The sequence below is a fragment of the Callorhinus ursinus genome, unplaced genomic scaffold, assembly GCF_003265705.2.
Source record: "Callorhinus ursinus isolate GAN/ISIS: 27379988/994484 unplaced genomic scaffold, GSC_fseal_2.0 scaffold6, whole genome shotgun sequence".
In the NCBI taxonomy this organism is placed as follows: Eukaryota; Metazoa; Chordata; class Mammalia; order Carnivora; family Otariidae; genus Callorhinus; species Callorhinus ursinus.
In genome coordinates, this window is record NW_027397068.1 from 10,010,485 (window position 1) to 10,035,367 (window position 24,883).

Consider the following 24,883-nt stretch of genomic DNA (forward strand, 5'->3'; position numbering starts at 1 on the left):
TAAATCAGTGTGATGGGGCAGGCACAGACTAATTGGAATGGGTGCCGCGGGAAGTAGCTAGGCAGCGTGGTATGCCATACTCTTTTTTAACCAGTCTCAGCAGAGGCGCTGGGCTCATGGCATGGTGGTGAGAGCTGCCCTCAGTGTCCAGCCACCAGGGTCCCTCGACAGGAACCGTCCTCCATGGGGTTTGGACATGTTTCTGACTGCACAGCCTCCCAGCTTCACTCTTTGATTCTCCAAGATTTTTCTATGTCATGCATGATAAGCTTCAATAAATTCCCTTTCTATATAAATTAGCCTGTGCAGTTCGTTTTTTGTAAGCAGAAACAGAGGTATTTTAAGAGAATTAAAAGCCAGATTCTCATCTCGTCTAAATCAAGAGTTTCGAAAGCCAGCAAACTTTGTGATCTGTAGCCATCTGCAAGAAAGTGACCAAATCCATGTGATTTGTACTTCTCTTTTCCACATAAAGAGTCTGCATTTGGCAGCTGATGATCGTCAGACCCTAGGTGAAGACTGATCTATGATCAGGACAGCTATTTTGAACAACACAATTTCTCTCCTTTAGCTTTAAGAATTATAAAAAATATGGACTGCCTTATTTTAGATTTTTCTTTTGTAATTTAAAAAGAAAAAGCAATCAAGAGAAAAATAAAGTAAAATCTTAATTTGCATATGTCTTCTCTGGAGGAAAAATGTATCTTTTTTCATGTTTTCTTGATTATATCAGCAAAAGGCATTAGGACACAGTGTTTTCAAATTATTGCTTCAAGTCCTGATTATTTTTTAAGTTCCCATGAAATATTAGTTAAGGGAAAAAATGAAGGAAAATTTCCAATTTTTTCTCAAATATGCCAACTATGTATATCTTCATGTTAAGAAAATACATTTTTAAATTTTTGATGTAATGTAATAAACTGAGAATCGTCCTGTATATGAAGAAAAGGGGAAGGGAATATTCCAAGCACAGAAATATATTTCGTATGTTCCTTGTCTTTGGTTTTGATATATGATTAAGTGTATTGCATTCTAGGAGAAGCTAATTTCCATATAAAGTGTAGCTACTTTCAGTTTTACTATGCCTTGTCTGCAGTGGAGGCTTTGATTTGTGTGCCCTAGGCTAGATCAGAGCAATGCATAATTTTCTTTAAGTTCCTTCTGTCATGCACAATCAGTGAGTTCCAGCACCGATTATAACATGGATGTTTAGAAAGACATTACTAAAAAGGGAAAAAATAAGATAAATGGCATCAAGAAAGGTTAGCAAATCAAAGAAAAATTATCAGAGAGAACCTGATAGCAATCTTCCTGAATTGTATGCATTTGGATATACAGGCTCACATGAATCTTGGTCTGTTTGGTGATTATAACAGCTATTTCAAGTCTAATAGCAGAAGGGAAATTCTGCAGAGTCGTATCAAAGCACCTGCCACCATTCGGTCCTTGCATGATGGCTACTAAATGCTAGTAAGGGTTTCCTTAGTGGAGCTGAAGGTAGGGTGCACATGGAATCGTCTGGTTCATGCAAAGTGTGGCTTGTGCAATAGCATAAGAACTCACCACCCAAGTATTTCCTAAGGGCCTTCTTTCACTCAATTTGCTTCTTCAGTTCCCTTTGAAGATGTGTGCTTTTGAAGTAGGTTAAGGACTTCTATTACCCAAAGGGATAAAATCAACTGGCCACACAATATCAACCTATACGATAACCTAATGACTTTTTTTGATTACCATTTAATGGAAAGAGGATCAGGCAATCTGAATTCCAAACTGGGGATCAGGCGATCTGAATTCTAGTCCCAGCTCTGTGATAATGCACCTCTGAACTAATCACTTATCTTCTTTGGGTCTCAGTTTCTTCATCTCTAAGATGATGACATGACCATGAAGATCTCTTACAGTTTGGAAACCCTGACTTTGAGACTACATTATCATCACCCTTGTAACTTAGCACCCTGAAGGAACAGGAATCAGATGAGTTCAATTTTGATGAGTTCATTGAGTTAACCCTCAATTTCATTTGGGGATGAGAGAGAGAAAACAGAAGGTGAGTCATTCCCAGACCAGAAGTGAGTAGAGATTTGTTAGGGAAGAGACATAAACAGTGAAAAAATTAAAATTGGGGACAAAAACAAACTTCCCTTGCTTCTATGCCTTTAGTCATTAAATATATTTTTAGGTATTTTTCCTTTCTGATAACATTAAAAACATTGAAATCTGATTGCTTTCCTTTTTTAAAAAAATCTTTATTGGGTTGGATTTTATTAGTATTATTATAAAAATAAAAAAGAAACCATGTGCTCCCATTCTGATTATTATACACTCTACAAGATAATCATTGTTAACAGTTTGGAGTTTCTTCTTATAGATTTTTTTCATGCCTACACAATATGCAAGGAGATTTATATATATTTCCACACACACCTCTCCCATAAATTGCTTCTTTTCATTTAATACTATAACAGTATGACCCTCTCTGCTATTACAAGGAATACTACAGGTGGCATTTGTGTATATATATCTCTGACACATTTTAGTGAGCTTGTCCACAGGAGAGATTCCAGAAGGCGAAGGCTAGGCACAAGCACTCTAAAGCATGCTAGCTATTACCTGCCTTAGCTGGGTTCCCACAGAGCTCGAGACAGTGCTTACATGTTAGTTCCTTCTGAGAAGCGTGATCCCAGCAAGAATGAAAGAAGGGGGTGAAGTGGGGAAGGAGGGAGAGCCCCTACTAAGGTGTCTTATTGAGTTAGTCACTGCGTCAGATGGCTGTTGCTTAAATCCACAGAAATTTCTGAGTAGCCACAGGAAATGTATTTCAGGACCATCCATTTGGGCAGGGGGCAAGGAGAGTGGGAACGAGAGAAACATTTATTTTTTTTTAAGATTTTATTTATTTATTTGACAAAGAGACAGAGAGAGAGCACAAGTAGGCAGAGCAGCAGGCAGAGGGAGAGGAAGAAGCAGGCTCTCGGCTGAGCAGGGAGCCCAATGCGGGGCTCGATCCCAGGACCCTGGGATCATGACCTGAGCCAAAGGTAGACACTTAACCGACTGAGCCACCCAGGTGCCCCAAGGAGAAACATTTATAGATGGGTCCCATCCCCCACTGGTCAGAGATTTGCCTGATGGGATGTGCGCTCCCCAGCACCTCTGGTTTGCTGTGTGCTGGCCCTTGTGCCTGTTCCTCAGGAGTCCTGAGTTGTGGGTCATCTGAGAAGTCCTGGGGTGGGGTAAGAGATAGGTCAACTTGCACCCGTGTGAAGCCCATCTGAGCCCACACCGAGACACCACAGCTGGGATTTTAATAAAGTACAGATGAAGTTAAGAAGACTTAAAGTGTGCATAAAAGGTTTCAGATCCACCACCAAACTGTCACACCGAAATGTACACATTTACACTTCCACCAATCATGCAAAAATGTCCCTCCCTCTAATGAAAGTGATCTTGTCAATAATTCTTGCTAATAGGTAGACACTGGTATTATTTCCTTCTATTTTGCATTTCTGTATTATCCAGGTTGAATATCTATGTATATGTTCATTAGCTTTTGTATTTTCTTCTGTGAATTATCTACAATATTCTTTGCTTTTTTCTCTTGGGTTGTTCTTCCAGTCTTCGTTTTTTTTTAAACCAGGAAGATTACTTTGTGAAGTTTGTTTTCATGGAGATTGGTAAGCCCTCTCCCTTAAAATCTAAAATACAAATATACTGCTTTCCATTTGCTCATTTCTAGCATTTGGTGTGCACTGATAACAGTACTTAATCACATACACATTCTTTGTATTAGCAAAGTCACTACTACATTTTTTCAGTACTAGAATAAAACAAATCATATTTCATATGTAATAACAGATACGATTTTTATTTAATGATGAACGCATTCAACTTACAAATGCTTTCCAGAACAAAGTCCCAGTTTTAAGCTCCTCTTTACATTCTTTGTTCCTTGAGTAATGACTGCACATCCTTTTCTTCCTGGCAGAAAAATCTATTATCCTGTCATAGTCCAACTCCACTCTTACTTGCTACTTGTTAAATGGCTTCTGAAAGAATACAAGGACTTTTCTATAACCTGCTCATGATTTCACTTCAGATCTAATAGTGCAACTGCCACATATGATCTTGTCATTCAGTTATCAAGCAACCAAGCAAGATCTTCTTGGTTTTATCCCTTGTTCTACAAATCTGGCTTTCTGTTCTCTTCTGCCATGTCCATTGTCACGGTAAAGCATTAAGTACCTGGAGTTTCAAGTAGATCACACTCTTTGCACTAATACTATAAAAGATATAAACACAAGAAGTCACCATATGATTTTATAAACTGTGTGTGCGTAATTGTATGAATATTATAAGATGAAACTGATCTCCTAACTAGGGGTTAAATCAAAACACTAGAGTGAATAATTGTGTAGGTGCCATTTTAACAAAGCAAGTACAGGGGCACCTCGGTGGCTCAGTTGGTTAAGCAGCTGCCTTCGGCTCAGGTCATGATCCTGGAGTCCCGCGATCCAGTCCCGCATGGGGCTCCCTGCTCTGCAGGGAGTCTGCTTCTCCCTCTGACCCTCCCCCCTCTCATGTGCTCTCTCTTGCTCTCATTCTTTCTCTCAAATAAATAAATAAAATCTTAAAAAAAAAAAAAAGCAAGTACATCCCCATAGCACACCTCCTAGGTAAAGCATTCTCTGATAAAGAAGATCTGTGAATAATTCCTTTTCCCAGCCTAAGAAGGTTGGTTGTGACTCAAGGGAAGATGACCCCACTTCCAACTCCTGGTGTCGCCTCATTGGTGCAAGGGTAATTTCCTCTCCCTCGCTTGTTATTGCTTCTAGAATGAGCTTGTTTTCTAACTCTAATAAGACAAAAGAGAAGTCATGCTGAGGAACTTCTGGGAGAAATTTCCTTTTCCCTGAGAGAAAACCCCAGGAAGGTATTTTCTCTCTTCTCTGTGTGCTGTCATGTCTGGATATTTTGCCTGATATGGCTGGAGCTGGCTTGCTACCAATTTGAGGATGAAGCCAGTACTGAGAATAGCAGAGTGAGGACACAGAAAGAACCTGAGCCTCTGATACCATAACTGAGTCACTGAATCAACTGACCTTGAAAGTTGCCCTACCTCTGGATTTCCTGTGAGATAATCAATTTTCTTCTTGCAGGAGCCTGGTTGAATTGGGATTTCTGTTTCTTACACCCAAAGCACCTAACCAAATCAGCCCCTTTCCACACTGGGGCAGAGGATGAATCTGGAGAAATATCTAGTTACCTTTTCCTTTTACGGTCTAGAGAGACCACGTAGTGAAACTGACATATTATAAGGCTTGAGAAGGATAGAGCCTTCAGACTTTTTTATGATGAGACCACAAGACTCACACTGTTACTTACAGGCTTTGTGGCCCGGCACAAATCACTTTCAGTCTCTAAGCTTCAATTTTTTCAACTGCAACATAGACATAATCATAATAAATATCTTTATCTTTATTTTACAATCATATGTAACATATTACATATGTTACATATGGTATGATTATTCCTCAATTGCAACATGGTCATAATAATCATGATAAATATTATTATAAGATAATATAACAATAATAATAAAATAAGAGGTGTTATAAGCATCTTACAGGTTTGTTAAGAGAATCAAATAAGATAAGATATATGAAAAGAAATATACAAACCCAAAGCACTTATGACTTTTAATTATTAATATTGTTCATAATAATGAAGTGTTTAAGTCTAAGAGTCTATCAATTACAAGGCAAACTATTAAGAAAGAAAAATGCTGCCAATTAAAATATGCCTTTATATTGTGCAACCTGCATCTTTTGACTTTGACTTTTTTTTAATGTATTCCAATGGATTTGGCAATATCTCCTTCAGTTGCCCTGGTTGGTATGTAACGGGCAAAACTTATGTACCTCAGGGGGGAAAAAACAAAGAACCTAACTCAGCTTCATCTGCTTATGGGTGCTTCCTTAAGTCCCATAAAGCACTTGGTTGTTGATTTGCGAATGAATGGAATTGTGATTATTTCTCCAACGGTAAATATTGGCTTCATCAATATTAAATTTATGCCTTATGGTTTTGTTTCCATTCATCTCTCTGTATATGAAAACTTTCTATTTCAATCTCAAATTATAGTATAATCTTTAAATACCTTTGCAATAACACACTCAACATATGTACTACCAACTGTGCACCCTCAATTGTAAGATGTCAAATGTGAAAACTGTGTCTCTGTATCAATGACATAGGGTGTTGACAAGACTACAAGAGAAACAGAGGGGCCAAGGAACAGGGACATGGTCAAGTTTTCTCCATTGGCTCTTTTTTTTTTTTGAGGAGAAGATTCGATTAATTGTATAAAGATATTGAAACAAAGATAAATAAATGATAAAAGATAGTTACCATTTTCCCTCTACCAAATTAGCAAAAGCTAAGAAAATTTCTTTAAAAAAATTAATTTGGTGCAGAAAAAAAGAAAAGAACATTTCCACGTGCTGTAAGTATTAATTTTTATGGAAGAAAGATCTGAAGCCTGCCTGACTTTATTTCTTTTGTACTTGGGTACCTGACAGAATAATTTCTTTGACCTTAATTTCTCTCTCTAATAGAAAATACAGAAAATTAGAGGTAATGTGGTGGAGAAAAACATGAACAACTGACACTGGACTCTCAGAGAGAGAACCATCTTCGGAAGGTGCTCTGAGAAATGTGTATGATGGAAGGTGCTTCCCACCCTCATCCCAAGTCCTGGGTGTAGAGAGGTGCCCCTGCTCTGAAGGAAGGGAAACTGCCCTTTGTGAGGCAAAGAGAGGGATTTTTCTGAGCTCTTGAAGGGAGGGAGGAAATGGCAGATAGAAGAAGGGAGGGAAGGAGGAGTAAGAGGGAGACAGCCCCCAGATGGACAACGGGTATATGGATGAAATTCCATGGGGGTGGTGAGAACACGGCATTTTGAGAACAAGGATGATTAATGTTTGTCCTGAAGTCATTTGCTTTTCCTCTTCACATTCTCCAGGTAACCCTCACTAATGTCAGCTAAACCCACAAATGTTTATTTTTGGTGACTTTGACTAGGTTTTGAGGAAACTGAGAAAGAGTCCTAGGACATGTGAGGATTGCCAGAGTGTGAACCAGGGGCAGGACAGGACAGGGTGACCAAGACTTAAAGTTTAGTCCCCCACCCACCCATCGGCATGACACCCTTTCCCCAACCCCATCCCTGGTCAAAGCTGCAGAAATTGGTGGGTGGGCTCTCCTGTCAGCTATGGATTGGGCAGGAGTTTGATTCATTCACTTGATACATATTTATTGATCACCTGCTATGTGCCAGACATTGTTTTGGGTATCAAGAAAGGAGCAATGGAGCTTCCATTCCTGTGACAGAGACAGATAATAAATAACCTCTAATGTCCTATTTTCACAACTACTATGCAGAAAAATAAAGCGGAATCAGAGAATAGAGATTAATGGAGTGAGTGAATGTCTCCCTGAGGAAGTGAGCATTTGGGGCATGGACAGCAAGTATAAAGTTCCCTGAGACAAGAACCATCTGATTGTGTAAGAGGAAAGTCTGCAAGAAGGTGTACAGCGGTCAGGGGGCAAGGGTCGCTGGTGAAAGGCAGGTCAGAGAGAGGCAAGGGCCAGGTAGGCAAAATATAGTCATTGGGTTTTACTCTGAGCACAGCAGAGGCATGGCAAGAAAGGAACGATGGGGTCTGATTTAAAAGATCACTCTGGTGTCACAGAGAAGGGACTTGGGTGACACAGGTGGAAACAGGAGGGCCAGAGAAGATGACAAAATGATGGATTAGGCATGGATTAAGTGGTAGGCAGAGGAGGTGGTAGGAATGTATATATTTTGAAGGAGGACCTGACAAGATTTCCAGATGGATTAGACACATGAGATAGGAAAGAAAGAAAATAATTTTAAATGACACCCAGGTTTGTTTGCTTAGATCTTTTAAAAGAGTAGTTTATTAGTTTAATTACAATTATAAAAACAATGCATGTTCACTAGAAAAATTAAAAATGCAGAAAAATTGGGGGCATCTGGGAGGCACAGTCGGTTGAGTGTCTGACTCTTGGTTTCAGCTCAGGTGGTGATCTCATGGTCCTGGGATCAAGCCCTGCATGGGGCTCCCTGCTCAGCATGGAAGTCTGCTAAAGTTCCTCTCTCCCTCTCTCTCTGCCCCTCCCCTGTATGTGTGCTCTCTCTCTCTAATAAATAAATAAATGTTTAAAAAAGAAAAAAGAATGAAGAAAAATTTAAAGGGAAAAATAAATTACTCATAATCCCAGCACTTAGAAACATTTTAGTGTATAACATATATATATATGTATATATATATATATATATATATATATATATATAGTGAAAATAAATAAAGGAAACCTCATTGAAAATGGACTAGGGGAAGTCTTGAAGGAGGAGCAGTCACCCACTACCACTCAGACCCCAAACAGGGAGAAGCTTACTTTATATACCCCAGCAGGAGGAAGGAAGGAAGGACTTCTTGCCAGTGCGAAACAGTCACACTCAGCAGATTATAAGCACTCTGAAAACTTCTTCAGAAACAGCCCCTCCCGGATTCCTGTTTTCCTCCATAAAAGCAAGGCCCTCCCCTCTGTTCTCCCAACTTGCCTGTAGTTTCTCATGGTTTGCTTATCTGGAATATATAGTTAGAAATTTGAGGTACTATTGGATATATTATTTTAGAATACCTCTTAAAAACATTTATTTTGAAATAATTTTAGACTTATAAAAATGAAAACAGTTGCAAAAATACTAGAGTTCCCAGACAGAAGAAGGGTCCCAGCTTCTCTGAACATTCCCACTCTACATACTACAATTATCAAAACTAAGAAATTAACATTGGCACAGTGCTATTAACTAAACTACAGATTTTATTCACATGTCATCAGGTTTTTTTTTCCCACTGATGTCCTTTTTCCATTCTAGGATCCCACACTGCATTTAGGTATTTCTCTTTAATCTTCTCCAGTCTGTGAAAATTTCTCAAGCTATCCTTGTCTTTCATGACTTAAGAATTTTGGAAGAGTACTCATGAGTTAGTTTGTAGATGTTCTTCAATTTGGTGTCTGTCTGATGTTTCCCCATGATTGAAATGAGGTTGTGCATGTCTGAAAAGAATGCCACAGAAGTGAGGTATCCTCGGTACCTCATATCAAGGGGTTCATGATATTTATACACCCTGTTACCTGTGATGTTGACCTTGATCATGTGGTATAGGTGGTTTCTGCTGGCTTTACTGTCAAGTTACTGTTTTTCCCCCTTGTAGTTAAAAAATCTTGAGGATGATACTTGCAGACTATGCAAATCCTGCTTCTCCAAACTTTGCCCTGTAATTTTGGCCTCCATCAGTGGATTATGCCTGCCACAGTAGTTACTGATGTGTTTGCCTAATGGTGATTTTCTACTTCTATTCTGATTTTCAATTTTCTATTTTCTTCTTTCCTTCTATATTTACTAATTGAAATTCTTTTTTTTGTTATGTATTTATTAAAGACAGTCATTTATAGTTTATAAAAAAATATTGCCCTGATATACACAAAAATTTCCTGATAATGGTAATTAAAAACAGGTACTCCCAACCCCCCTTGTGTCCACATCAATTTTCAATCTAGATTGGCTTAATCTTGAAGTGTAATCCAATAATACCGAAGACCAAACACTTCAGGTCCTGGACAAGATAATAAAATACTTGTAAGCCTTCTGGATCTTTGGATTGATTGACATCAATAAGAGAACCAATTTTTGATGTTGTGAAAGAAATGTGTTCATCTCCAATGACAATTTCAAGCTTCTGCTGGCCCACTCAGTCAAGCGGAGACCATAGGGCATCATCCTCTTTGGTAATTTCACTGTCATCAATTATTCTCTTCCGTTCCTCCATTACACTTTTACGTACATAAGCCTCTTTTCTGATCATGACATCATTTTTGTAATTGCTGTTGTTGGCATATCTCAATTTCTGGTCGAGTCGGAACTCAAACTCCAGGAACACATGGCCGAATTTGCCCTTATGACCCATGTAGTAACGCAGATAAAAGTCACTCTCCATGGTTCACGAGGAGGGTACCAAGACCACACTTTACCAGCAAGCCTCACCACCGCTGTTTGCACCCACCACTCACTAACTGAAATTCTTAAGCGGGAAAGATCCATTCCTTCTCCCTCATTTACTTACCTTTTGATTATTTATTTATTTCAATATAGATTCATGGATATTTATGTTATTATAGGGGCTAAAGTTCAAACTATCCATATTTATTTTATTGCTCAAATTTTTCCAACTTTAGCTATTAGGAACTCCTTTAGATTGGCTCTTGTGTTCTTTAGACAAGTCCTTAGGCTTCTCTTTAAAAGTATGAAATATTTGGGGCACCTGGGTGACTCAGTTGTTAAGCATCTGCCTTCGGCTCGGGTCATGCTCCCAGGGTCCTGGGATCAAACCCCACACCGGGCTCCCTGCTCAGCGGGAAGCCTGCTTCTCCCTCTCCCACTCCCCCTGCTTGTGTTCCCTCTCTTGCTGTGTCTCTCTCTGTCAAATAAATAAATAAAATCTTTTAAAAAAATATGAAATATTTTATGTATGCAACAATAGTTAAGAATTTACATTTTATATATATATGATATAGCTAATATATATATTACATATATATATGATATAGCTAATATAAGGAAAATTTGTGTACCCAAATCTAGGTTTTTAACCTTAGCAACTAAGTGAAGATATAGAAAAATGCAAGACCAGAAAGAAAGGGAGAAAAATCAGTAGTTTGGTTTCAGACATGTTAAGTTTGAGATGCTTGCTAGTTACCCAATGAAGGATGCTGAGGACAGAGTTGGAGCACAGAGCAGTCAATAAAACCAAGAAGCCGAGGCAGACATGTGGATTTCAGAAGGAGAAAAAATACATCATACACGATCCCACCACTAGAGATAAATGCTCTTAACATTTTGGAATAATGGCTTCCAATTCATGTTTTTACATGGCTAAGATATACTGTGCATGCATTCTTTTTTTCTCACTTAATATTGTAGTATAAACATCTTCAATTTTCTAAAATATTATATATGTATATAATATACATTGTAATGTAAACATTTTCAATTTTTTAGGACATGTATATATATGACATAATATTAAAACATGTTCACACACCATAACTTATTCTAAAAATACAAAAATTTTACCTCTGTATGTCTTGGTTTTAGACTCTATTTTCCCCCAGTTTTATGGAGAAATAATTGACATGCATCACTGCATAAGTTTAAGGCATACAAGATGGTTTGATTCACATATATTGTAAAAGATTTCTACAATAGGCTTAGTTAACAACCACCGTCTCACATAGACACACTAAAAAGAAAAGAAAAAATATTTCTCATTGTGATGAGAATTCTTAGGATCTACTCTCTTCACTTTCCCATACACCATATAGCAGTGTTAGCTATAGGCATCACACTGTATGTTACACCCCTATACACATCACACTGTACTTTACACCCCTCTACTTGTTTATCTTGTAACTGGATGTTTATACTTTTTGACCACCTTCCTCCAATTCCTCCTTTGGTTTTAGAACTTTTTTTCGAAAATTTCCTGGCCCCTGATGGCTCTTTTCAGCACTAAGTCTCACCTAAAACATGCTTCTTGAAGACCTTGGACTATTGCTTAAGTTCATTTTCTCTGTGTTCTTTGGAAAATGTACGATTTGAATGCTCCATCTCTATTATTTACCCTTCAGGGTCATTAGCTTGTCTTTGTTTCCTTTTTTTTAAGTTCTTTTTTTAAATTAACTTTTCTCTTTAGCTCATCTTTTTTTTTTCTTTCAAGACTTTCTAAAACTTCATGAGCAATAATTATCAGATATAATTGGTGATACAAGAAAGATGTTTCCTTTTTTTTTCAAAGAAGATGTTTTCTAAGATATCCTTTATCTCATGAAGTAGGATTGGCTTGTAATTTTGATTCTACCATTGCACTTTCATATTCCTTTAGTATATACACTTCATCTCATTCTATCTTTTTTCTGTCTAAGCCCAGACCTAAGTCTATTAGCTTTGTACCAAATCCAGCCATCTTGTCCTTTCAACTCTTAAGACAAACTGTATATTTTTGTATTCACCTTTTAGACAAGTAGAAATATCTGGAAATTTTTTTTTAAATTTCTTGTGGCGAATCATTTTCAGGGACTTGTATTCTTCCTCTTAATTTTTAGATAATGCTGGAGCCAAGTATTCTTTTTTCTAATATCAATAACTTATATCTTTAAAGGGGTGGGAAGTCCCCATAAAAATCTAACTTTGGGGACGCCTGGGTGGCTCAGTCGTTAAGCACCTGCCTTCGGCTCAGGTCATGGTCCCAGGGTCCTGGAATTGAGCCCTGCGTCGGGCTCCCTGCTCGGCAGGAAGTCTGCTTCTCCCTCTCGCACTCCCCCTGCTTGTGTTCCCTCCCTTGCTGTCTCTCTCTGTCAAATAAAAAAAAAAAAAATCTAACTTTGTTAGGGCATGTGAGTGGCTCAGTCGGTTAAGCGTCTGCCTTTGGCTCAGGTCATGATCCCAGGGTTTGGGATCCAGCTCCCTGCTCAGCGGGGAGTCTGCTTCTCTTCCTTCCTCTGCCCCTCCACTCCTCTTGTGTGTGTGAGCACACTCTCTCCCTCTCTCTCTCTCTCTCAAATAAATAAATTATCTTAAAAAAAAAGTCTAACTTTGTTGGCAGACGTAACCCGTGGATTGTTTTCAATGCCATTGACAGCTTTCTTGGGCACGGAAGGATTGATCTATGAGATCAACTTTATATGTATGTTATAATTTGTAGCATGTAATTACACTAAAAAACTGTATTAAGGTAGTTTCACTCATTCTTAGGTAAGCATTTTTCTGGCTCCTTTTTATGTCTGCTTTTGAAGAACCTCTCCAGGTATTGTTACAAAGAGACATCGAAGTTGAGAGAAGGCTTTCTGTAGGTTTTTCTAGTAGGTATCATGGTGTCCACACACAGATTTCTAAGGCAGCTAAAAATTGAAGCTGCCCATTTAAAAAGCTCAGAAAACTGTGGTTTTTAAAAAGCAACACTAATTCCTAAGGAGCATTCGACCATATAACCATGCTGCTTACAAAGAGATACAATGAAAGAAAAATCAGGCATCTATCCTGATAGGGAAAAAAAGGTACATAACCTTGATGTATGAAGGATAGCTTTTTCTTTTAAAAATCTTAAAGTCTTGTCCTGTGGAACAAAAATCATAAATTTTACAAATCAAACAGCAACAACCAAATAATGGCAACAATAAAATCTAAAATCACTCATCCAGAAAAGCAGACCAGAAGATAAAATGACACCCTAGGAAGGCAATTGCTTTTATCCAAGAGCTCTGACAGATGAGAAACAAGATCAAATCAATAAGATACAGAAGAGTAGAAATGGCACATACTGTTTAATTAAGCACCTAGCAGACAGCTCTTGATTCTCTGTGCAAATTAAGGAGAAATGAGCCAGTTCACTGTTGGTAATAAATAAATTATTTAAGGATTCCTGAAGATCTGTTGTCCCAAGTGCCTCCACCTCTGTACCAACTCTGTTCCTGAAATGTTTTCAATATTTATGCTTGTGCTTAAAGTACTTAAGACTTCTATTTAAATGTGGCTACACTAGAAAAAAATGTTTAAAAATCATATAACTCTTTCCCTCCCTCCCAGTTTTTCCTAGAAGGGGTAACACATTAAAAATTTATCATCCTTTAATCTCTTAGTTTGTCAATTTCGTTAGTCAGTCATTTATCAAGGACCTAAAGGAATAGATCACTAAAGAGAACAGTTTTATATATAAAAAATTCATATCAAATTAATGCATAATGCAATTTACAAAAATCAACCAAAAGGCTTATACTGAGGAGACCAGCTAAATTTTGATGGAGTTCTTTGAGGAAGAGTCTGGAGTATCCAGAAGACAGCCTGAGTGCCCTTTGGCAGGTAAGGAGACACCAAAAAAATAGCAGGGAAGACATGTTTAGGTCAAATTTTACCTACTTAACTATTTTGCCTGGACCTAGCTCTAAGAGAGAGAGAAACAAGGAAAGTTAATTTGTTATTGTTTCATCTGTTTGGTTCAGTTTTCCCTAATTAGACGTGTAAAGTGTTTTTTTACCTCTTCTCTTAGGAGGCAAGAGAGGGCACAGAAAAATGCACATGGTTACCCACTGGAAGCAGGTGGTGCTTTGATTCTTACACTAGGCTGGTGTCAGCAGGGCCCAGGGGCGGCAGAGTTTTCACCCCCACCTGGCACTGATGGAGTGCAATGTGGTAGCACAAGGTGGGACTAATTGGCTCTCTACTCTCCTCATTTCCAGAACCAGCCAGACCCAGTAGGGGGCCAAGCCTCCACTGTCAATCTACATCAACCAAGATGGAAAGAAGAGAGGGTATTCAGTGTTCTGCTTCTTTCCAGAAAGAAGTGGAACATTTTTCAAATGTTGAAAGACAAGAACAATCACCCTGCATTCTATACCTACTAAAAATATCCTTCAGGAATAAAAGGGAGATCAATACATTTGCAGATAAAGGAGAACTAAGAGAATGTACTATCAGCAGACTTACCCTTAAAAAATTGCTAAAGGAATTTTATCTAAACAGAAAGTAAATAACAGAAGGAGACTGAGGTTTCAGGGCACCTGGGTGGCTCAGTAGGCTAAGCATCCAGCTCTTGATTTCCACTTGGATCATAATGTCAGGGTTGTGAGATCGAGCCCCACAGCAGGCTCCTTACTCAGCAGGGAGTCCGCTTGGGATTCTCTCTCTCTTTCCCTCTTCCTCTGCCCCTCCCCCTACTTCTTCTTTCTCCAAAATAAATAAATAAATCTTTAAAAAAAAAAGAAAGAAACATGTCCCCACTAGTTGTTGCCTGTAAGGAACTTCTTCAAATCCATCAAGATAGGTTATTTGTAAGTAAGAGGATGGAAAAAGAGATATTGTACAAATATTAACAATAAAAAAATCAGGAGTGGCTATATTAATACCAGCTAAAGTGGATTTCAGAGTAAAGGAAATTAGGACAAAGAGGAACATTACATAATGATAAAAGGATAAATCCACCATGAAGACTTAGCTACCCTCAGTATGTATGCACCAACAACAGAGTTTCAAAATACATAGCTGAAAGAAAAACACATATGGGATATGAATGGTTGTTATTTAAATATTTACATTAACTGAAAATACTATAGTAATGGTAAATTGTACTATCTTATATGTCTGTGGAAAGTTTAATAAGATTTCTGCTTCCTCATCTGCAGAACTAGACTATGATTATGATTTGGATTAGACAAGCAATGGCATATGCCTAACCCCATGTATTGCCCAACATCATTCCGTAACCATATCAGATATTGTGTCTTTATACCTTTCCCATATTTGCCAGGTATTTATGGAGAACCTACTGTGTGTTGATGGTGATGCAGTGATGCCTAAGGAGATGGGATGAGTGCTATGAAAGCATATAGCAGGAGGAACAGAAGAAGGAGGTAAAGCGGATCCTATAGATTACCATAAAATCTGTGAGAAATCCCTGAGGACCAGAAGGCTTTAAGAACCAGATGGGTGAAAGAAATGTCCATCTGGGATAGACAGATATTACTGTGGATGAAGAAAACAGTTCAAGGGTGAGCTTTTGAGTTCTTTTCTTTCCTGAACCCCATGTGGCTTAGAACGGTCCTGTTCCATTCCTCCTGTGAGAGAGCTAGCACCAGCAGCCCATCCCTCAGTGCTGTTGTTGAAGGGAAGTAACACTAGGTCAACCTGATTCTGCAGAGTGGCCAGCATTCCCATCTCCTTCTCCTTTGGATCCGTGGAGCAAGCAGACTAAATCAAAGAAAATTATCCCTTCATAATGTGCTTTCTCAATGGGGTTTAAGAGAAGGATGATGAAAGACATGGTCACTGAATAAGATCATACCTAATATGAGTGCTGGGTACCTGAAGCTTTCTCCAGGAGCACATCCATTTCTTCCCCCTTAACCTCAACGGGAGAGATACAGACTAAGGCCTGGACTAGACTAGCAATGACATATGCTGAGACACATCACCTGAATGATGAACTGATGCCACCAGAGGAACATGAGCTCAGGGGAGAAAATAATTAGACGATGGAGGGCAACAGTCAATAGAAAAGAAAAACAGCACACCGAGGAAACTTTTCCACATGAAATAGAAATAATAGAACAGGAAGATCAAGATTTTAAACTAAATATAACTTTACCCTTGAAAAGATAAGGAAAGTAAAAAAAAAGTAGTAACAAGAAGTCATAAAGATGAACATGAAAAGAGTGCATATGGGAAATGTAGCAGGTGAAACAAGGAAGACAGTAGGTGGGCTGAATAGCATTATGATTGCAGCTGGGGAGCCTAATGAGAAGGGTGAAGAACTGGCCTTAGAACACAGCAAGGACGGAGAAAAGATAGAATGTTTTTAAGTTAAGAGATACAGAGGATATAAGTAGAAGTACTAATGGCCAAATTCAAGGAGTCCCTAAAGGGAGAGAAGAGAAAGAAACACATACACAAAAACACAAACAAAACAAAACAAAACAAAAAAACAAAAGAGAGGAAATAAGCAAGGGTAAATCTCTCAGAAATAAAGATGAAGAATCTCAAATTGGAAAGGTCCATAGAAGGCTGAAAAGTACAGAAGCACACATTACTGGATTCATTACGATGAAATTTGATAACCTCCCTTTGAAGTGAAATTTAGTAACATTTAAAGGCTCCCAAAAAGAGTATATCACTTCTGAAAGAACAAAAATCAGATTGACACCTGACTTCTCAACAGCAACACTGAATACAGGAGGATAATGGACTGATATTTTTAAAACACTGATGAGAAAGAACTTTGAACCTAGAATCAGTACCCAGTCATTTAAATGCAAGAATTTGTTTAAAGAGCAACATGCTTGATCTTATTCATATGTATTAGTCTATTCCTACTTAATCTGGAGTCTTAAAAATTTAAGGATGCATTTATAAATTATCTCAAATTACATTTGAGATGATAATTTTATTTTTGCACTTTAGATACTGATGAGTAGCTGTTTAATTGCTTCCAGCAGCTGGATGAAGAAACTGCTGCCTGTGGCATTATCAATTGTTGTAACTAACTCAGATACACTTTGATCATTTAGCTTCCAAATGTCATTCTCTATGACAAGCAGGTATATTTCTGTGAATACAGAATCAGTAAATAATGCAATGTAAGGGGAAAAGAATAAGCTTAAAATCTGTAATCTCAGTAAGATAGTCATTCTATCTTGTTACGCATACTATTTAATCTGATTCCATTGGACCTTCTATAAAATTAATCTTAAGTGTACAAATAAATAAATGCAAGGATAAATATGAGGCACATAAGTCTTCAAAGGTTGCCATATAAAGATCCTTTTTAAAAAACACTTTTTGAAGAAGAATTTCAATAAGAGAAATAAATCTAGAAAGATGCTAGAAAAGATATGTGGATTTAAAGGACTCAAGTAACTTAGAAAATCTATTGTCTAAAAAGGCAAGGATAAAAACACATTTTTTAAAAAAAGGAAACAAACAAATAAACAAAAAAGGAAAAAGGACATCCATCGCAATACAGAAATTATGTCCTAGATGATAACATCTGGGAGGGGGGGTTGATAGACACATCAGAAGAGATGACAGTGTGTTAAAGCACTCATCCTACTTGGGGAAAGAGGTTAGATTGATTAACTGACACATTTAAGAAATTAATTTTTTAAATATGCATAAGTACTAATCTTAAGTAGTTAGGCACAAATATTGGCATGACAAAAATAGAATGTACAATTCTCATACTGAAAGAATGACAGTTGATCTAGCCAGTGGAAGATTTTAAGAAAGGAGAAAACAATAAAGTACAGTAAGTTTAAGATATGAAGTAAGGTCATAGAAATAAACCCTAATAGAATAATAATTAAAATCAACACAAATGTGTTAAACTTACTTAGAAACCACAGAGAATCTCAGATGGATTTAAAATAAGACCCAGGGGGTGCCTGGGTGACTCAGTCAGGTAAGCATCTGCCTTCGGCTCAGGTCATGATCTCACGATCTAATCCCATGTCGGGCTCTCTCCTCAGCGGGGAGCCTGCTTTTCCCTCTCCCTCTGCCTACTTGTGATCTCTCTGTCTCTGTCAAATACATTAATAAAATATTTTAAAAATCAATCAATCAATAAATCAATAAATAAGCGCCAGGAATGCACTGTCTATAAGAGATGCTCTTTCATAAAAAGAATGTACAGAAGTTGAAAATCAAAGGACGTGAAAAGATATACCAGTGATGAAAGGTAGCAACCTTAGTATGTGACAATATAACTCAAGACAAATATAAATTATCAAGATCAAAAAAGCAATATTATATTAGTGAAAGAAACAATATATTGTAGGAAGTGAGGAAATCGAGATAAAAAGCGAGATAAGTGGGGGAACATGGCTATAGAAGGAAGGGCACTGTTGGGCGGTAGCTGGGGGGAGAAATCGAAATATTACATATTTTTAGCCTATCATAGTAGAGGCTTCTTGAGAAGGTGACAGGGACAACCATCAGAGGAGAGGTAACACTTGCCCAGTAAAAGAAAAGAAAGAGGGAAAGACAGGGTGCACGGAGGTGAGCCTCCAGATTTGGGAGTGGAAGAAGGAGGTCTTCTGTTGTGCTGAGACTGGGCTGGCCCTCACTTGCCTTTCAGCCCAGCACTTAAGTTTGCAGACAGATTAAACTGAGGTGTCATCCTCCATATCTCTGAGATGCGCAAAGATGAGCTCCAAGAGCCTCAATCATTCCTACACTGAACAACACTGGAAAGAAAGAAAAAGAGAGTTTTACATTCCACAACAAAAATGTTTACCGCATCTCAATAAACTCACAAAACTTGCTTTTTTTCTCTCTCTCATTTGTGTGTGCGTGTATATATATTTCCCCGTAAGTCTGGCCTCTTTGATACATTTAATGATAGAAAAATGGAGTGTATAAAACGCAGGCTAAATCAAGAAGTACAAAAAATGTAACTCAGATTTCCAATCCAGTTTTCAAGTCCCAGAGATGCTGCCAAGCTTTGAAAGCTTGGATATACTTGTGAACTAAGCCTTTGAAACTTCTGATGTTTGCCGTCTCTGACAGAAATGTCTGCCTCAGGAATGTGCCTTTATTACACTGAGAATGAAAACCATCCGTTACAGTAAGTGGCCTGATGTCTTCATGAGGAACTTTAAAATACTTGAAGGAAATCTTGCCCAGTGAGCCACAGTAATGGTGTGTCCAGTGCCCATGCACAAAAAAAGGGCTAGAGACACAGAGACTTGGTCCGGCTTCCTTAGCCTAAGAAAATAATGGAGGGGTTTTTTTAATGTGGTGTTTTTTTTTTTTTTCCCCCTGGAAACAAAAAATCCCTGCAACATGTTATGCCTGGAGGAGAGAACAAAGGTTTCTATTTTTCCTTAATGACAGCACTGGGTTCTGAAATTGAGCACAGCAGGTAGGAAGAGCGTGTATAGATTTCAAAAGCTATCTAAATGTTACACAGGCACTTCCCTTAAGAATGAGCAGCACCAAACGTCTTAACGGTTTTCTTTATTTTCAACCCAAAACAAGACATTCTGAGAAAAAGAACCTCTCTTCTTGCCTCTCTCTGCCTTGATTTACTGTGAGGAAGGAGAGCTTTGGATATGATGGAAGTTGGGGGCTGGGAAAGGCAAACCTGTCTGTTCTGGGGACATCCCACCTTCAATTAATTCCCAGCCTCAGGGGACGCCTCTCTCTGCTCCTCTCTTTGTTTCTGTAATTGTCATTATTGTTTGCTAAATGTATCCCTATGTGCTCTTTACTGCAATACACTGTTTCAGGATCATAATGGATTCCTCTATTCTGGGACATTTCACAAATAAATCATGGAGATAGAGAAGTTCTGTCTCCCAAGCCCGATGCTCTTAAATGCATTTATAAGAGATCCTAAGAAAGGAGATTTTTTTTAAAAAGCATCAATCAAGCATCTAGAGTATGTCAAAAACCAGGCAAACAGGTAATATTTTTAAAAGATGTTTGTGGCAAGGCAATTTGAGCGGTATAAATTAAAGATTAACCGGAAAAGAAGACAATGGAATTTGTAAAAGTAGGTTCAGAATAATTCAAGGAAGACATGAAAGTCGCAATCACTGCTGGATATAAGAAACCAGAGGCTGGACCCCAGTAGTGTATCGAAAGATTGTATTGATAGCTGATGAAAAACTAAAGATGAATATTCAATGCTATGTCATGATCAGAAATGTAAATGTGGCTCTAAGAGGCATGATTCCAGACCCAGACGTTAGATGTTTAAGAAAAGATTCTTTCCTTATTTATGGCTAGATCCACAGACAGATGATGAGTTTTGCAGAAGGGACAATGCTTGTCAAGCCCTTCACCAAAAGGCGTGGCCGAGAGGACATAGACGGTAGAGGGAAGAGATACTCTGTGCTTCAGCTAATAGGACAAATCAGGCTGTTGAGGAAATACATCAGTTGAAGTGTCCAAGTTAGGGTGGGTTAATTTTGCCACAATCAGATGAAATCACATCCTGACAAGTTCTGTTCAGATGAGGGTGGGGTGAATAACAATGAAAATATAAGGACAGAAAAGCAGGTGAATGACGCAGGTACCAACAAGATTACGAAGGCAAAGGAATTAAAATGGGGATTTCTATCACAGCCGACCAAGCACATTTGTGAGAAGGTCTAGAGCTCTTCAAGTCAGCTTCATTCCTCTCCCCCACTCCCAAAAAGAGTAGGAGAGAGGTCTGAATGCAGGAGAAGTTCTCCCAACCCTTGTCAATTTTGTGACCTTTGTGTGCACAGAAATACTTATTTTTCCCTGCATTGCAATGAGAAGCTCCAGTCATGTTGAGTTCATAATCTGAAATCTACCTCCTCAGAATTGTGGAGATCATTATTCTGAGCTGGTTGTGGGCATTAATTACACCTGTAAACCAACTTGGGGAGAGTAGGAGGGAGATGTTTGAAACAGTACACAGTGGCCGAGTGGTATATAGGACGAGGGGTATCTGATCTCCAGTATAACTCCTTAGCGTAATCTGGGCTCTTTTATGTTACTCTATTTTCTTCTTTGTCTATGAGCTTTCTCGGATGAGGCGGGCATATGGTATATTGGGAGACAGGCTGAAATGAATGGGAAAAAAAGTGGGTGGTACTTCAGTAGAAGGTCAAAAAGGCGAGAGACTAAAGTGGACCAGATTCCTAGTCTCCTAGATATCATATCGGCAGCATCTGTTTGTTTTAAAATCAATTTCCTTCTTATTTCTTCCTCAATAAGACTTTGTTGACTGCTTTCACTTTCGTGTTTAAGTGAAAAAAATAGCATGTGGGCTATCTAGTGCCTTACCTTAATGAAAAAATATTGCCTTTAATATTTCCTCTGTGTTAACTGACTGGCTTAGCTCTTGATATGATGAAAACAGATTATCTGAAGAACCATTCCGCTAAAAGCAGATACCATTGGACTGTGTCCATTCTAATGATTCAGCAGCTCAGTTTGCCTCCAGCAGAGGTTAGAACACTCAAAACAAAAAGAAAAATGATAGTGGGGGTGGGGAGACAATTGTAGCTCCTGCCCAATGGTTGAAATTGCCTAAAACATGATCACAGGAGAAACTGCTCGGGTTCTGACAGTAATATCAAGATTGAGCTTAAGACTGAAAAATTATAATGATTTCTCTTCTTCTGTCCCATTTCTCCAAGCCAGGAAGCCAGCAAGGTGAACACTGTCATCTGTAAAGCAGATGTAACCTTTGGAAGGAGAGAAAAGCTATAGAGATGAGTCGAGGACAAAGGGGCAGGTACCATGGCAAGGAGAGGCCTGCCAGTTCAACAGGGGGAGCCTCTCTTCTCTCACCGGAGATGCCTCACAAGCTGGCCTCTGGTATCCTATTTGAACACAGTGCAATTACTGGGCTTAGGACCCCGAAAATGACTCAGAGTACTGTCTTCCCAATACCACTCATCAACCGCACAATGTCAGAGAATAGAAATCTCTCTAGCAACTGGTCTTGTCCAGAACTCAAGTATTTTTCTATGATTAGTTCACCATCTGCATTAGGTTCCCAAGGCTGCTATAACAAAGTACCACACACTGGAGGGCTTACATAACAGAAATGTATTGTCTCAGTTCTGGTGGTTAGACGCCTAAGACCAAGACATTGTCAGGGTTTGTCCTTCTAAGGGCTGTGAGGGAGAATCTGTTCCATGCCTCTCCTGTAGCTTCCGGTGGTCTGCTGGCATTCTTTGGTGTTTCCTGACTTGTAGATGCATCACTACAGTGTCTGCCTGCTTTTCTGCACTGTGCTCTCCCTGTGTGCCTGTCTCTGGGTTCCGATTTCCTCTTTTTCATAAGGACACCAGTCATACTGAATTAGGGTGCACAGTATTGAGCTCATTTTAACTTGATTAACTTTGTAAAGACTCTACTTCCAAGTAAGGTTACATTCTGAGGTACTGGGGGTTGGGACTCCAAGTGTCCATCCCTCTTTTGGAGGATACAATTCATGAATGACCTAAGTTAGTTGGCGATAATTCAGCTGGCTTTTCAACTCATTTATTCTTTTTTGGGGGGCTCCATGACCAATGTGGGGCTTGAACTCACAGCCCTGAGATCAAGAGTCACATGCTCTACTGACTGAGCCAGACAGGTGCCCCTCAGCCCACTTATTCTTAAATGAGAATAACCACCTGCCCCTCAGTACAAGAGTACCCACCAAGACTTCTGATATGAAGTTGCTCTCTCAAATGACTGGTTCCAATCCTTTCAGAAAAGAGGTCTTGTGGACCTAAGGAGCAGAAGTGACAATCCCAGGGGTATTTAATCCCATATCTCCTTTTGAGGTGGGTACCAGGGCTCCAAGGTCTCTTTCAGTGACTTGCCTTTGCTGAGGATAGGTACTACAGTCTACATCAAGAGGGGGTGATGGCCCCCAAAAGTGTGTAGAATCAGCCATGGGTAGACACACCTCCCCCACCAGCAATGCCACCTCCACTATTATGGTGGTTCACTGCCCTTTCTCTTGAGGTTGGAGAGGACCTCAATGTGGAGGGAGTTGGCCCCAATGGTATCAGCCTTTGGAGATATTAATAGATAACCCCCTTCCTTCAGCAGGCTATCCCCTCTACTGAGAAGACTAGGAAACCTTCCTAGGGTTGGGGCTGGGATAGTTGAAGACACATTTAATGTCTCTCCTCCCCCTGATATTACAGACATAATGCAATTTACATCATAAGACTCTTGAAAGCACACGCATCACAAGCAACCTGATAAGCTGCATCTGGGGGCTTGGACTTACAAGGAAGGGAGATGACATCACAGAGTGTCGAAGATGATTGCACGACAGCACGATGAAAAAGTCGTATGACAGCCCAGAGTCACTATTTAGGCATCAGATTAGTCATCCCTTCATTATCGCGCAAAACCCTCCTCCTGTACTTGGGCCTTGTTCAGAAACCAGAATGCTGATGAATTTGCAATAAGCGTGAAGATCTTTGGCTTCCACATGAGTGCCTCACCTGGGTAGCACATTCTCAAATGTGCTTCAAGGTCACTGACTGCAGTTTCTGCTTTAGCTTTTTACCCCCCCCCAGTACTCAGCCACGCAAACACTGAAAATACCACTGCAAAAACTTTGCATAGAACAATTCAGGAATTTAGGAAAAAGGAAATCACCGTGGAAACCTCAGGCTACTGAAGGGATTATTCGTGGGTTCACAAATCATGATTTTGTTGATGGCTTACCTTGGATAGTAAGGTGTAATCTGAGTTCACCCAAACCAGTGGCAAGGAGGATGCTCAGCAGGCACAGAGAGGGGCCAGCGCTGGGGTTTTGGAAACCATAGCAATAAAAGTCCAGTGGTCTTCTTTATGATTGTGGGAAGGAGATATTTTTTGAGAAAAATGGCAGTTTTCCACATCTATTATTCTTTTCATGCGTCAGATGGCTATACCATGTGGGTTTTTAAAAAATAGAGAGGTAGTGAAAAATAATATTACTGAGAGAAGAAAGCATATTTCGGCTTCAGCTTTTTAAACCTGAACTGCAACACATGCATTTTGTTTTTATTATAAACAGAGGCCATTATTTCTGACAAAAGGAAAAGAATGCTTCCTATTTGTGATGAGACTAAAAGCAAATAAGAAGGGCTGAGTTGTCTTTTTTTTTTAATTTTTTTTAAAGATTTTATTTATTCATTTGAGACACACACAGAGAGAGAGAGAGAGAGAGCATGAGCAGGGGGAGAGGTAAAGGGAGAGGGAGAAGCAGACTCCCCGCCGAGCCAGGAGACCGATGTGGGGCTCGATCCCAAGACCCCGGGACCGTGACCCAAGCCTAAGGCAGACGCTCAACCATCTGAGCCACCCAGGCGCCCCAGGGCTGAGTTGTCTTATCATTTGATGAAAATTGGTTGTTTCTCTTGATTGACAGAAAGAACTGTTCCTACAATCTATTAGAAAGTAACTTGAAATAGGTAAACTATACAAGCCAGGTTCTTTTTTTTTTTTTTAAGATTTTATTTATCTGAGAGAGAACACGAGCTGGGGGGAGGGGCAGAGGGAGAGGGAGAAGCAGACTCCCCACTGAGCAGAGAGCCTGATGCAACTGGAGCGGGGGCTCCATCTCAGAACTGAGATCTTGACTTGAGCTGAAGGCAGATGCTTAACTTAACCAACGGAGCCACCCAGGCTCCCCCATACACCAGGTTCTTGAGTTCAATAGCAGAAAGTTGAAAGTTGAGTTTGCACACTACTCTTTGCCATCTATTTTCATGG

General features: G+C 39.1%; 1 pseudogene; it reads right to left on the bottom strand.

The window, feature by feature from the left end:
• Window positions 1-9,532: 9,532 nt before the first annotated feature.
• LOC112814542 (protein mago nashi homolog pseudogene) lies at window positions 9,533-10,155 on the bottom strand (annotated as a pseudogene).
• Window positions 10,156-24,883: the final 14,728 nt, after the last annotated feature.